The following is a 16,239-nucleotide window of genomic DNA, read 5'->3' on the forward strand; positions in this document are numbered from 1 at the left end:
CAAACCTTATATATCAGTTTTATTTTTTTCTCGATTGTTTTTTAACACATAACAATGTAATGTAAAAACATTAAAACATCTGAGCCTTATTTATCTAAAAACAAAATATCAGGGTAGGATTTCTTACTGATACATATATACAGTCAAAGTTGTGCTCACCACTACATTTTTAACTTAGGCAGGTGTGTGATGAGGCTGAGACCACAAAATAGCGTCCTTCCCTATAAACAAAACAGGAACTATAGCTGGGAAGGATGGCAGCTACAGTCAGATGGTCCCAGTGGAGCCAAAAAAGGGCAATTTGGGAGTTTTAACCTTGAAAGCAAGGAAGTTGCAGGTAAAACTCAGTCCCTGTGTAAAATATATAATGAAAGAGTAGAATTCTTAATGAATGAGTGTAGGACTGGCCAGACCAGGGATGACTTTAACATCAAGTCATATATTGAAATATATGGACAAACAATCCATGGTTTTTTTTTACAGAATACCTTATACTACATATATTGATAATGGGTGAGTGGGTGAGTGGGTGAGAGCAGAGGATCTCTTTTGTCTAATAAGCAAACATAAACTTAAACTCACTGATACAGTTTTACGCCAGAATTGGGGCTTTACCCGCAGCAAACTTTTTCCACAAACCCATTGTAGAATTTCTGTGTTACTAGAAAAAAAACTCTGCCAGCAGATGGTCATTTTCACCCCTTGATTTCCATATCTGCTGCTTCTTTACACTGTAGAGACAGCTGCATTCAGTACAGTGCATAATAAATGGAAAATAAAGAGGGGGCTATTGCCCACCTGATTTGGAGGGGATTATCTGGCCTGAGCTACTGGGAGAAGTGATATCTAGACAGTGCATTTTTTTCCAAGACATAGATAGATATACCGATAGATAGACAGACAGCCAGATAGATAGATGCCTAGGTAATACAGTTAAATTATGTGAGGTGCAATCAGCCCCGGATTTCTATTCCAGGCCGTAACCATTCTGCGCCCTCCCCACACACATTTGCGATCATACCCCTCCCGCATGCTCATGCACAAACTTAAAACTTAACCCATATGGAGCAGTGGTGAGAGGTCCCCATTGCTCTGTATGGGAGCAAAATGTCTAAATTTTGCCACAAATCCGGGCCTGACTGCAATATTGAGTATATGGAGCATAATTGCAGGAATATGAGATGAAGAGACACAGTCAGAGGCTTTAGAAGAGAAGGTGACAGCTAGAATGGTTAGAATGTGTAAGATAAGAGAATCAAACATTGTAGATTATTTAGGGTAGAATAGTTAGAATGTAAATTATAATGCATAGTACATGATTATTAGTGTTCATGAAAAAAATCGTTAATAGGAAAAGGACACTACAGCATAGAAAGATAAAATATTATAGTGCATGGAATATACTGCATGGCAACAATATGGAAAAGAGTGGCTATTGTGCAAAAAAAGTATCATTTGAAAGGGTAAAATGCTAAGAATGTTACACAGTAGCTGAGGTTGAAAAAGACATGCTTGTGAACATAAGAATAGCTTGTGTGAGTGGGACAGAATGATTAGAAAGTATAGGATTAAACACAGTCATTGTTAACATATGTTCTATAATGGAAAATGACTGGGAAGATTAATATTTTATATATAAGCAAAAACACATGCTATATCACCTCTGAAATTCCATCACTGAATTCCTCTGTCTGGAGCTCTCCCTCAGTCCCCCCACAACTAAGCTCAGCCTCATGGAGCACTAGCATAGCATCTGAATAAATATTTTTACTTTTCTCCTATACTTGGAAACAGGGTCGGACTGGGGGGTGCAGGGCCCACCGGGGCTCCCGCCCCAGGGGCCCTGCAGGTGCCCCAGCTGCGTCCCCTAACCCCCCCCAGGGGCCCCCCTAACCCCCCCCCGCAGGGCCCCCGCCTGACGTCCTCCCCGAGCGCGTATAAATTGAACGCGTCGGTAGGGGAAGCGCCGGCAAAGGTCGGACTGGGCCGCTGGGGCCCACTAGGGCCGGGGCCCACCAGGATTTTTCCCGGTGTCCCGGCGGCCCAGTCCGACCCAGCTTGGAAATATATGTGTGGGGAAGTGCAAGGACATAGAACATGTATTATATGTGGTAGGAAGGCAGTTTAAAAAAAGCCTATTGGTTAATGATTGTAGAATGATCATGTTTTATTTGCTGTATATAGTGGCATCATATTCTGTGGATTACAGCCTAAGGCCCCTATTACATTCACATGCTATATTTAATATTATCAGGAGCCAATTAACTTGCCTCATATGATCATGTGGCAAAGGGGCATGCCTCCAATACACAAGGGACCAGTTCCCTGTTGCATTTGCCTTTAAGTGCTGGTACTTTTTTGTTTTTGGCTCATCCAGCTTGGGGGAGTTTCATCTCCCCCAGAAAATTGTGCACCAGGTTACTTTACTTTAGAGGCCCAGGGGTGCCCGTGAATGTTTGTGGATAGATAAACTCTAGGCAGAGTCACTATGGTTACTAAAGCAAATAAAGTTATGTCTTGTATTAAAAAAGGGCATTGACTCAAGGGATGAAAACATAATTTTGCCTCTTTATAGGTCCCTGGTAAGGCCTCACCTTGAGTATGCAGTGCAGTTTTGGGCTCCAGTCCTTAAGAAGGATATTAATGAGCTGGAGAGAGTGCAGAGACGTGCAACTAAACTGGTAAAGGGGATGGAAGATTTAAGCTATGAGGTTAGACTGTCGAGGTTGGGGTTGTTTTCTCTGAAAAAAAAGGCACTTGCGAGGGGACATGATTACTCAGTACATCAGAGGGGATTATAGATATGGGGAGTATATTTCTGCATAGAAATGAACTAGGGGCCACCCCCTAAGACCTGAAGAAATTTTATTTTAAGCAACATAGGTGGTTCTTCACGGTGAGGGCAGTGAGGTTGTGGAATGTCATTTAGATTCCGTTAATACTTTTAAGAGTGGCTTGGATGACTTGTTGAACAAGTATAATATCCAAGCCCAATATTATAATTATCAAACTATAGTGTTCTCAAGATCTACAGTTAATTGGTACATGTATGTGTATATACAGTTTATATATGTAACTATCTGTATAGGTATGTGTATACATGGGGAGAGGTTCAACTTGATGGACTTGATGGATGGTAAATATGTAGCATGGAATTTAACAGTTAGGGAATCCAGACGCTGAGTGTTTGGAATAGCATGAATAGTATACTCAGAATGCCTTAAACAGACATCTTTTCAAAACTAAGCTTCATTCTACTAGAAAGAACTGACTTTAGGACATGAAAAATTTGACAGGAGATAAAAAGGCAGAATAGTTGGTGAGGGCCACTTGCCTTTTAAACACTGTGTTGCCATCATTTTTTTACCTTCCCAGGCATTCCCTGTGCCTATTGAAGCTGGGTGCATGTACAGTACAGAAATGGGTGACCTCTGTGTAATGATTAAAATTGCCCCTGAAAGTAACTCAGAAAAGTATTTAGCATATACAGGGGTGCTTGAAAGTCTGTGGAAATTTTTCTGTAATGAAGAAAATGAAGAAAACCTAGTTAAAAAAATGAAACAGAAATGATTATATTTGGTCATGCATTGATTGAAAAAATGATCCAATAACATATCTGCATGTGGCAAAAGTAAGTGCTCTCTGTATTTGGTGTGACCCCTTGTGCAGCAATAACTGCAACTAAATGTAACTGTGGATCAGTCCTGCACATCGACTTGAAGAAATTTTAGCCCATTCCTCCATACAAAGCAGCTTCAGCTCTTGGATGCTGGTGAGTTTCCTCACATAAACTGCTCACTTTAAGTATTTGTACAACATTTAAATTGGATTAAGCTCAGGACTTGGCCATTCCAGAACATTCACTTTATTCTTCTTTAACCATTCTTTGGTAGAACGACTTGGGTGTTTAGGATGGTTGTCTTGCTGCATGACCCACTGTCTTTTGAGATTCAGTTCACGGACAGATGTCTTGACATTTTCCCTTAGAATTGATTGTTCCATCAATGATAGCAAGCCGTTCAGGCCCAGATGCACAAAACAAGCCCAAACCACAACACTCCCACCACCATGTTTCACAGATAAGGTTCTGATACTGGAATGCAGTGTTTTTCTTTCTCCAAATATAATGTTCCTCATTTAGGCCAAAAAGTTATATTCTGGCTTCATCTGCCCACAATACATTCTAGTATGCTTGTGGTTTGTCCACATGATCTTTAGCAAACTGTAGACGGTTAGCAATATTTTGGGGGGAGAGTAGTGGCTTTCTCCTTGCTACCCTGCCATACACACCATTGCTGTTTAGTGTTCTCCTGATGGTGGACTCTCCAATGTGAGAAAGGCCTTCAGTTGCTTAGAAGTTACCTTGGGTTCCTTTGTGACCTCTCAGACTATTAGATCCCTTGCAGTTTGAGTTATCAACCTTTTCCAGCTTTATGGGCATCAACAACTCTTTCTGAGGTCCTCAGACACCTCCTTTGTCTGAGCCATGATACACATCCACAAATGCATTGCATGTGTGATCAGGCTTTGCTGGATCCCCATTCTTTAAATATAACCGGGTATCTCACTCACACCTGATTGTCATCCCATTGACTAAAAAACACCAGACTCTGATTTCACCTTCATATTATATGATGATCCTAAGGATATGCAGATATGTTATTGGATCATTTTTTCAATAAATAAATGACCAAATATAATAATTTTTGTTTAATTGGTTTAACTAGATAATAACACTGCCAAAACCTGCCGTTTTTTCCTCAGCAATATTGCAAAGATAAACCCCTTTCTTTCACAAGTAACAGCTAAAACACTAATCCATGCCCTTATCCTTTCCCGCTTAGATTACTGCAATCTCCTACTAAGCGGCCTCACAGACTCCCACCTCTCTCCCCTGCAATAAATCTTAAACTCTGCTGCCAGGATCCTCCTGCTCTCTCTGAAGAGGGAACCTGTTCAGCCTCAATTAAGCTCTCTAGCATTGCTGCCTGTTAAGCAAAGGATAGCATACAAAATCCTTCTGCTAACATTCAAAGCCCTTCACTCCTCTGCTCCTCACTACATTTCTTCACTGGTCTCTCTGCACGTTCCTGGTTGTCTCCTCCACTCCTCTCAGAGCCTCCGTCTTTTTACACCATCCACACCCACTGCACTCTCTCGTCTTAAACCTTTCTATCTCGCTGCTCCTTACCTCTGGAACTCTATCCCTGAATCCCTCCGTAGGGAACACTCACTCATTCTCTTTGAGAAAAAGCTCAGCTGTTACCTTCTGGAGCACTAAAACATTATTTTGCCCAGTCCTGCGCTTCAGGGCAAATGCCCATACCTGATGCACTCTTACCTTCCAGTTTGTGCCTGTATGTTACCCAACCACTTAAATTGTATTTATAAATAAAGTTATACATACATACATACATACATACTTTTAAGACTTGTTTGAAAATCAGATGATGTTTTAGGTCACATTCATATAAAATATAGAACATTTTAAAGTGTTCATAGACTTTCGAGAACCACTGTAGCTGTAGCTGTAGCTGCTGATCCCGTATGTGTTACATGTAATGTAGGCATTATAAAAATTAAATGCTATTTTACTTGCTTTCACTGAACTAAAGGATGGGGTGATTTCCTTATGTATGATATAGATAACTGATTTTAAAGATGTGAGCAGCAAAATCAAAGTAAAATGTAATATCCAACATGTGTATCTGGTATGTAGGAATGTGTGGTACAAGTAACAATAAGAAGTACAACCCCCTGACATGGTTACACAGTAATTTCCAAGAATCCCCAGTCTCCTGGTGCTCAGAGAAGCTGCGATGTAACTAAGCCAAGATGTTATTTAATTTTACTTGGTCACATCAAAGAAAGTAAAATGAAGATTAATATTTCATAAGGTTGAAGAGGAAAAGACCTTTTTTTTTTTAGTAAACTTGTGATTATATGCTCCAAGCAGCGTTCAACAGAAAACTGGGATTTTGTTTTTTTTATTTTTAAGGAAGGAGAATAGAAGCAGCACAAAAGCATAAGTTCTGCAAAAGGCAAAAGCCTCTCATACTCCTTAAGAAAGTCAGTGTCAGCATCTGGCTGATCAAGTAAGAATGTAGGACCATCCCACTCCCAGGCACACAGGCACACAGCTCCATGTACATTCTGCAAGCTTCCAGGAGCCAGGGAGCCACACGCAGCACAAAGGTAAGATGAACATATTCATTTGCAGATTTCTGTGCAAGCTTTTCCCTTACAGAGGCAGCAATAAGATCATGTTATTGTTCATTGCCTGTACACTCAATTGCTGGATGCCCTTCTCCACAGCTTCAGTGCAGATTATCCTCCTTATCCGATCACCCTGTGCTTAGACGACGTGTTATCACTCTTATTCTCTTTCCCACTCACCAGAAACATTAAAACAGAGGCTGGAAAGGGGGATGGAGCATAGAATTTACTAGCAGAAAATCCTATCTGTTCCTTTCTTGCATGTTTAAGAAGAAAAACATAATGTCATTTTACCTTTTTTTTTGTCTGTGTCTGTGGATATTGGGCTGTTTTTAGTGGCTTGATCAGAAATGTTAAAAATATAAAGACCCCTTTCAGGGCCCCCTAATAAGAAACATCTGATTGTAAGGGGTCCTTTGCTTAGGGAAGCACAGGGGTTTTCTATGAAATAACTGTTAATGTATAAAAGGGAGAGTATTTTCGGCTGTGACACATTTGTATTAATGTCCCCTGAAGGCATTCCTTGGCACAGAAGGGGGTAAATGAGCAATTCCGAATGTAACATGCAGGAATAGCGGAAGGCAGTGCTGTAAGAGGGGAGGTATGAAGTGTGCTGAACTGGCTTTCCTAACAAAGAGGAAACTTTGGATTTATATTGTGGGCTGTGGGGATTGTCTTACATTTTCCTCTCCTTGCGCACGCCTGCTTCAGCTCCCACACTCCTTTCCTTTACTTTGTGATCAGCTTTTCTCTTTCTTATTGTTCTGGGGGATATTATGCATAATCATTTTCTTTTTTTTTTTTTTAGAATTGCAAACTTTGTTTTCAGATTAGAATTAATCTGACATTGTAACATAGAATAAAAATACACAGATTCCCATTTTCCTGCTTACCACATAATGAAGCCCTAATGGAAGAGCTCCATTAAATATAATAAGACAGACTAATGCAATTAGCATTATTCCAATTAGCAGCGAATGAAATGCAACCAAACATTGTGCTTTTTTTTTTTTCACTTTCATTGAAGTGGAGATAAAGTTATCTGGGTGAAATGTTCTATTGTACCGGTAATTGTTGGGGTGTAAAATATCTGAAATCCATGTGATGTTTTACAACAGTAAGCCAGGAGATACTCTTACTATTGCGTAAAACAGGAAGTAAATGATAAAATCTCTTGTAATTTTGTATACAGGACCCTTTATCCAGAATGGCCAGGACCTGGGGTCTTCCAGATAAGGGATATTTCCATAATGTAGATCTCCTTACTGCCTATTAAAAATAAATGTCAGCATTAAATAAAGCCAATGGAATTGTTTTGCCTCCAGTAAGTATTAATTCTATTTTAAATAGGATCAAATACAAGGTACTGTTTTATTATTAAAGAGAAAAAGGAAATTATTTCTGGATAACGGGTTTCCGAATAATGGGTCCTATACCTGTACTACTCATTATAGCATTGCCCCGGAGTGAACAGGTACACAGGTAATTGGACTACATAACCAAGCCCAGCACCTTAGAAAAGGTAGGGCAGCAGTTTCAAGGGGTGGCCAATGGGAGCCAATAATAAAAATAGAGAAACTTTTTAACTGCCATCCTGTCACCAGACACTTTAGACAAATACCACGGCAGAGCTGTGGGTGAGGGGAACACCCAGCTCCTAAATGCATGCCCATACCCATGTTGCAAATGCATTAATCAGATAGGTGAAGGGGTATGTCTAGGGCAGCATCACACATTAATCATCTTGTCCTGGCTGGAAACAAAACTAAGACCACAGAAATAACACCCTCATTGCTCAGGTGGGTACATTTGTCAATTTAAGATAAAGAGTTAAAATGGCAGATTGAAGCTCAGTACCTTTGCAAACCCCTATCTGCATGTACATTTGGCCCAATAAAATGCCAAAATCATCAGTACATAGTCTTAGCCTCATTTATACTTTGTAATGACTCAATCTGATTGGTCAGATGGCAGGCCTGTGAGTTTGGGGTAATCGGATAGCAGCTTGAAGCTCACACCTTTTAAATATGAGTTTATATGTATTGATGTATTATTATTATTATCCTTTAAAGCTGATATATTTCATGGCACCTTAAAATAGGGATGCACTGAATCCACTTTTTTGGATTCGTCTGAACCCCCCAATTTGGGATTGCCCGAATATTAGCGAATGCTAATTAGGTTTTGGAAGGGTTAAATCTGGGATTTTCAATTTCTGTGTTTATGTGACAAAAAAGATTTTAGGATTCGCGTTTGGTTCGGCCAGAGTCATGGATTCAAATCCGAATCCTGACGAAAAAAAGCTGAATCTGGATTCGGTACCTTAAAGTATATATACTATGTTTCATTCAGTAGTTAAGAGCAGCAATCTTCCCATCAAATATATACTGTAAATTCACACATAGGTAAATGTATTCATACCCCTTACTAAGAAACTGAACTGATTATATCTTGCCCTTTATACTCCCATAAGTTCCTTGGAATGTTTGGAAGAAAACCTTTATAACGTTGCTACAATTAAATTAGCCTTCATTATTTACCTTGTAATGTTTTCAAATGTAATGTTCCCATTCTGCCTATATCCAGTCTGCAATTGGGAATGTTCGTGTCATTGTCACTGACCACAAAACAGATTGTCTGAGGGCTAAGGTTTAATATGTATTGCTTATATTTATTTTCATTCCCTCTCCTATTGGTTTGCAATTCTAACTTCCAAACTTTTGCCGGGTTGCTAGGGTAATTGAGCTCTGGAAACCAGCTGAAATATCAATCCTATGAAAGACAGAACATACATAATACATATTTTAAAAAAACAGCAACCATGAAAAACAAAAACTAATTGCAAATTGTCTTAAAATCTCTAACCTCTAGAGATGAGGAAAGTAGATCTGATTTTCCTATTCAGGCAAATAGAGACAGACTAAAGGATAAATGCAAGATAAATTAAATGTGCTTTTTTTACACGTTGTCATAAAAAATACTATAAAAATACTTGGTGCAATAATATTGACAGACAGACCCCCACCATCCTTCAGAGGTATGCCCACGTTCATCCTCCTTCTTGCTTGCATCTTATGGAGTGTGTCTCTTATGGGCCCCATGGGGTGCACCACGGTAGTTACTCATTGCTGATGCTGTTTCTAACTAACTTTTAGGTTGAAAAAAATCTAAAAAAAAGACTCTTGGGGCTGATAAGTGCCCTTTTTGTAGACCTAGATGCTTGATTTAGGGGTCTAAAGGTGGCGATGTAGCCAAGTGAGCGGATCTTCTCCAGGCTAGAATCCAGGCTAATTCGGTCGTTTGGCCCTGGGGCCAAATGGTCAAATTATAATAACAAATAACAAAGTCGGTTCAGGAACCGCATCAACGAGCCGGTGCGGTCCCCGATCCAACTAAATTTTTTAACCTGTCCGATATTGATATCTGCCTGATTTCAGGCCAGATGTCAGTGAGGCAGGCACGTTGGTGCCCCTACACAGGCTGATTAGCTGCCGAATCGGTCTAAGGGACCAATATTGGCAGCTAGAATTGTCCCCTGTATAGCCACCATAACTCATTATTTTCGGAAAGTTAAAGGCGGTTCGAAATAAAACTATGTGTAAATACTCATAGTTGCATATATCTTGGGCTGTTTTTCAGATCGTCCTCTTTGTCTGTATGTGCCCAGTTTTAGTTGAGTTAATTTGTTCACAGTGCCACATCATACTCCACATGTGCTCTTCAGATTTCTGGCTTATAGATTCTATAAACAACCCTGACTTTGGTAGCCATTTTATTATAACCTAGACCTTCCATAGCCTTTATGAGCTGATGTTCTGTGGGGTTATATGTTTCAGTAATGTACCTTTTGAGGACTGTGCAATGGATATTAAAGTTGCGGCTTTTCTGTTGCTTTGTAAAATGTAACACATCCATTCTACACTACTTTTAATACCTGGTATCTCGCTCTTGCTGAGTTCAACAGGGTATTTGCTTATCATAACTTAGATTCCAAATAAAGCCCACCTGCTTATCTTATAATACTGATACTTCCTGAAATGGCTATTCCAATATTGTATACATGTGACAAGACACAAATGAGTTGTACTAACAAGCCTGTTAATATTTATCCTTAAACCAGTTTATTACTTCAGTACCCCAAGTTCAGTTCCTACCTTGTATTATGCCTTTTTTTACATTCTTAACTCACAATTCTTAACTCATAACTGCACAACTTTAGTTTTCAGCTTTCCTAGTAACTTTGCTCTGCAGTTGACAGTTAATGAATGGACACCATAACAGCACTGATTAGAAATACAGTTTCGCAATTACAGCGGTTGAGCAACATAACATTTCTAACACACTATGATAACTAATTGGTTTAGGAGAATGCTCCTATTATCAGTCTATTTTATGTGGCATTGTGGTATGAAGATTAAACACATGCTAATCTCTCTAATGCCTCTGAAAAAACCTTAAAATGGGAATGTTAGTAAATATTCATGAAGTCTTATTGAGTGCAACCTAATGCAGCAGAGAAATTCTGCTTAGAAATATGGTTTGTTTTCTCTTTGTATGCCACTCAGGGTTTAGGAAGGATACTTTGATTAACATACACTGCAGGAACTAGTTCCGACGTATGAAGATACTATTCAATGCACTTCCTATTCTACAGATACACATAACAAATAAGCTTGCAATTTATTCCTGGACTGTAAAATAAACTCCTTAGCTTCCTCCTTTTGCCAACACACTTCCAAGCTTTTGAAGTCCATTTTTCCTCAACTGGTTTATAAGCAACATACAATATATTTATTAATCTACTATTTGGTTAGGTTTGCCACCCAAGTGCAAAAACCTGTGCCTAGGGTGCTAAGTGAAGGGCAGGGTGCAAAGTGCAAAAAAATGACAATATGGGGCACATCTACTAAGCAATTTTGAGATAAAGTCAGATTTTTTTTTACTTCTAGATAATTTCGAGATTTAGAACAAAACAAATTTTAGTAAATGTGCCGCTAAGTGTAAATGACCCCTTAATCTACAATGTTTGTGTTTCATCAGTTGACAGTTTTCTATAGCACCTCATAATGTCTAATTGTCCTCAAAAGTCCCTCACCAACATAGAGAACCCACCCTGTGTCCCCAGAATGTATTATGTATTATGTGCTTTACTGGAAAATTTGTGAAACTGTTGAAAAATGTGTGAAACAGCAAAAAGATTCACAAAATTTGGCTACATCTTTTAGGTAATTTCATCCAAAGGAAACATGGGGCCAGTAAATACATAGCAGTTCAACAAGGAGAGAACATTTGCAATATACGCTGATAAAAACACTCCATAAGTACAATTATTGTGTTATCACCATGCATGAAATATTCACTTGTATCACAAATACCTGCATTCATACAGTATATTTGGTGATGACATAGTGATAAATGTATAGTTTCTTTATAAAGAGATCAACACAAAATGTGAAGCTGTTCCAGTAAATGTCAGGGGAGACATAAGGGGCTTGTGTATGGAAAAGTATGTAGGCGTAATTGTAAATGACTGATGTCAAAACAGGGCTCAGTGTAATGCTGTAGCAGAGGGGCCTAGCAGGTTTTCTTGCATATATTTAGATTAGCAGAATTCAAATGTAGTCTTGTCTCTGCACATTTGTAACAGTCCTTCTTTTAATATGGAATAGCTTCTTGAAAACACATTTATAAACGTGGAAATGATACACTTGTAAAGGTTTGTGAAATTGTGGCAAATGGTGGTTGAAATACAAGGCATTCACATAAAAGCATATGCAATGTAGTTTTCCAGAAACTAATGGCAACATTAGATTATTTCCAGATTTATTTATTTACTCACTGGGCCACAAATGGTGCAATTTTTTTCATATTGGAGGGCCCATGCTTCCTTCCCCAAACAAATCTTCCTACTCCTACCAGGCCACTGCCCTGCTCTCCATTCACGTTCCCCACTCCCTGCCACTTTCTCTCAGGCAGGAGATCGGCTGGGGAGGGAGGAGTTACTTCAGCTATAGAGGAAGCAGACCCCACAGTCCAGGCCCCCTGTCCCCAGGCCCCCCCATTACACCACTGTACTACCAACAGTTGCCGCCCCAACAATTTACTTTGCCATTCACAGTTACATGCACACTAGAGGCACTATGATTAAAGAAGAAGGAAAGTCACAACCACTTGGGGGCACTAAAAGTTAGGTACCCCCCCCCCCCAGTGATTTCATTCACTTACCTGATACCCCAGACCTGTGCTCCTATTAGCAGAAAACTGCACCTTACTTTTAGCACCCCCAGCAATAGATATTATAATATTATAATTTATCCTTATCTTTTAAAAGCCAGTCAACTGCCTGTGTACAGTATTTTGGCAAGTGGGAGAAAACCTATATACACCTATATATATATCTACCCATATATAAATGATTTGTAGCAGTGTTAGCACTCACATGATTTACACAAAAGAGTTCAATGAATCAAAAGAGAGGTTTATTTATCCAGTGTTTTGGTTCCACATGGAATCTTTATTAGGGAAAACACTGTGCTGTTCCTGTGTGGAACTGAAACATCGGATAAATAAACCTCTCTTGTGATTCATTGGAGTCTTTTGTGTAAATCCTGTTAGTGCTAACACTTCTACAAATCATCCAGATATAATTTTGCTCATGCACCCAGGCTGTGCACTCACCCATTATTAATATATATATGTATGATACAGACATTCAGCTACCAAGAAATGCCCCCCCCCCCATTGAATAAAACAAGGATTGTTTGTCCATATATTGCAATATATATTTAAGCTGACCAATTACATCAAAATTGTGGTCACAGGCTCATTGCACAACTTCCCCTCTTTTTGCTATAGTATATACAGAAGCACTGGTCAGCTCCTTGTTGTCATTAGTATGTAGTATGCATTGTTTTCTCTTCTGCTATTGAAATGCTACACAGTTAGCTGCATAAAGACCTAAATCTTGATATTCAATAAAGTTCCTGTTTACATCCTCCTCCACCATTTTAGCAAGGGCCCATCTGAGTGCAAGAGTGTAATGCCTGCTTTACTGGGAGTTGCTGGAAGTAGCACCTCACCTGACTGGGTACAGGGCAGGTAAAGGTTAAAACACAGTGTCCACTGTCCGAAGTAACACAGAGTACATATTTTTATTCCAGAACTAGGTCTACAGTACACCCTGGATGCCAGTGCTTTTGTACCACTTAGTGAATTTGGGCCCAGGTTGAAAGTAAATGACGCCATATTAGTGTTTAACTGTATGTAATATATGCTATTTCATGTAAATGTATCCATGTATATAATCATTTCTATGGCCACTTCATTTGTTAAATGCATCCAGATGCTGACACCACATTAATACAGGTTTTTGAAAGTGGGTAAGAACCACATGCCAGTTTTTTTTCTGAAGACTGCAACAATATGAATCATTTTGCCTGTAAATCTTAACCACCAGCATATTATTCTCGCCATTGAGTGGAAACACTGCTGGTCAGTGGCCTGGTCATGGAGAATGTGTGTTTGAACAGAGCTGTTTGCTCAGTGCACATGTTCATTTCTGTCCTTCCAGTTGTGCTGATGCAATTCCTTATAGATCTAGCCACCAGATAGCAGCCCATTTCTTGCAAAGTACATTTCATTTGCAAGCCATGATAATTTCTGTGGTGCTCTTTCTTTTGAATGCAAGTTCTGTGGGTTAGTTTTATAAGAACTGTATTCCTCTTTTCAGTATTTCTTTGTACATTACAAATACTCATGTTAGCTTTTTGTGAACTGCTTATATGTACATAACACAGAATGGTACTCGGACAGAGTATCATGTATATTATTTGGCCAATTTCTCATATAATAGTTTTAACTCTATTTACACATATAGGCTATAAGATTTATATATTCCACTCATTAATTCTCAAGTTTAGTAGCAGATTTTGGCATGGAAATGTTTCTGAATAGCACATAAGGTACACACTGAGAAATGCTTCACTCAGAAGTGAGTGTTAAAGTATTTCCGTCTTTGTGATTTGCCATATTGGTAACATGGGCCAGTGTTTTATTGAAGTCTACAAAAGAAATCTAATTTTAAATTGGCAGAGTAAGCAGTAGCTCTGCTCCTTCTCATTAATACATATTACTGAGCTGCCCTGAACATGTTAACTCAAGTATTAGAGTAATGACTCGTGTTTGGATCAGGGGTGCCCAAGAGGTAGATCGCGGTCTACAAGTAGATCACTTTAAAGCAATAGCAACACCAAAAAATGAAAGTGTATACAAGTAATTACGATATAATGTACTGTTGCCCTGCACTGGGGGCAGCTGGTGAGTTTATATAAACAAAGCTGCTGTATAGCCATGGGGGCAGTCACTGAAAGGCGAAAAGGGTCAGGTTACTTAGCAGATAAAACACTATTGTATTCTACAGAGCTTATCTGTTATCTGCTATGTAACCTGTGCCTTTCCTCGTTTTTCCAGCTTGAATGGCTTCCACCTTAGCTACATGGCAGCTTATTATATAAACTATAGTAGCATTTCTGTAACACACAAACAACAGTGCATTATATTTTAAGTTTTGTTAAGGCAGATCTCATAATGGAAGCCAGTTGGCAAGTAGATCACAGAGTGACAGTCTGGGTACCCCTGTGTTAGATATATCCCTCACCAGCTATGTACCAGTATGTTGCATTGAAAATCAGCAATACTGAAACAGTCTGTCTTCTAGTATGGATATATGGCCAAAGGCACCTTCAACGATAATTGTAATTTGTATGGCTCTGCTTTTGGCTCCATAATGGGTTAATGTCTGTTTTGAGGCAATGCTATGTTTATAGCATGAGAATTATGTTTCAAGAATGTTTTACCATACCCTAGCCTTCTGGTTCCTCTGGGGACTTCTGGTGTTTCAGTATCTTGGAATTTGTGGCTCTATCAGAGCTGTTCAACCTGTGGATCATATAGCATAGTTGGGCACAGAGACATAAAGAGCTGATTTCTTTGTATCCAATCATAGTTTGTAAAAACAAGGTGGAAAATTCTAAATGTGAGGATTTTAGAAAAATCTACTCACAATATAGTGCAGATTTTTCCATTAATAATTAATGCTGGCATTCTTTCCAGTTTGCCTCTTGTCATTTTGTCCTGAAATGATCATCCAGTTTTAAGACAACAACTAAGGAATCCATGCATAATATTAAGCTTCTTTTAGCTTTCCATCTGCTCGGAACCCAGGCCCAGTCATATTGCCATGTTTTGCTGGTGACAAATCAGAATAAAGGGAGGAATAGGCATTAGCCTGTCTGCATACTTCTACTGTGGTAATTAAGCCTATCTACTCTGCCTCTAGTGTGCAATACACTTATATATGTGCATGCAGGAGGTGAATTGTCTCTTCTGGCTATGACTGGAAGCACTACCTGAACACTACCTATTCTTAAAATCAGGAATGTCTGAAGCTGATTTATGCTTTATTGAAACTGACTTATAAGGCACACAGTTGTGGGCCTAGATACATTATAAAAATCCAGGCACAGGATTTTTATACCATGCCCACTTTTTGGCCACTCTCCCCATTGCTATACACCCATTCAACATCACAGCCACATATGTTAATCTTAATATATTCCTTTCTACTGCAACAAAAAATCTGAACGTTTGAAGGATTAAGGAGGAGGGATCAGGTGACAGGAGATCACCTTCAACGACTGGAGGCCCAGTTGCCACGAGGATAGCCAGGGACAACTTTCAGATGCAGGGACGTTTGCCGGGGTCAGTTTTCCATGGGGACAGGGAATCTGAAACTGGGTCAGTTCCCCTGAAACGGGGACTTAATGAATTGCATCTGGCTCTATGGGAAAATCTGGCATTGATTGAGGAGATAAGTTTTTCTCATTAAATTAAATCTGACCCTTTATCTGTTTTTTGAGTTGGCATATGTGACTGCAGCTCCATACACCCTACAGTTAATCTGACCCTATCCAATCAGCTGGCTACAATCAAAGAGCAAAAAAAAATACTAAAGTGTGAAGAATT

At 39.2% G+C, this 16,239-nt stretch overlaps 1 protein-coding gene across 2 annotated transcripts in view; it reads left to right on the forward strand.

Annotated features, from left to right (window-relative positions):
- The first annotated feature begins 5,802 nt into the window (after window positions 1–5,802).
- The window catches only part of kank4 (KN motif and ankyrin repeat domains 4), a 56,161-nt gene continuing 45,724 nt past the window's right edge, over window positions 5,803–16,239 (forward strand). Inside the window, exon 1 of one of the 2 annotated variants that reach the window (XM_031900897.1) lies at window positions 5,803–6,195. The gene's annotated coding sequence lies outside the window, so the exon portion shown is untranslated. The remainder of the gene's footprint in view (window positions 6,196–16,239) is intronic. The other variant, XM_031900895.1, reaches the window with a different exon arrangement.

Source organism: Xenopus tropicalis, chromosome 4 (assembly GCF_000004195.4).
Source record: "Xenopus tropicalis strain Nigerian chromosome 4, UCB_Xtro_10.0, whole genome shotgun sequence".
In the NCBI taxonomy this organism is placed as follows: domain Eukaryota; kingdom Metazoa; phylum Chordata; class Amphibia; order Anura; family Pipidae; genus Xenopus; species Xenopus tropicalis.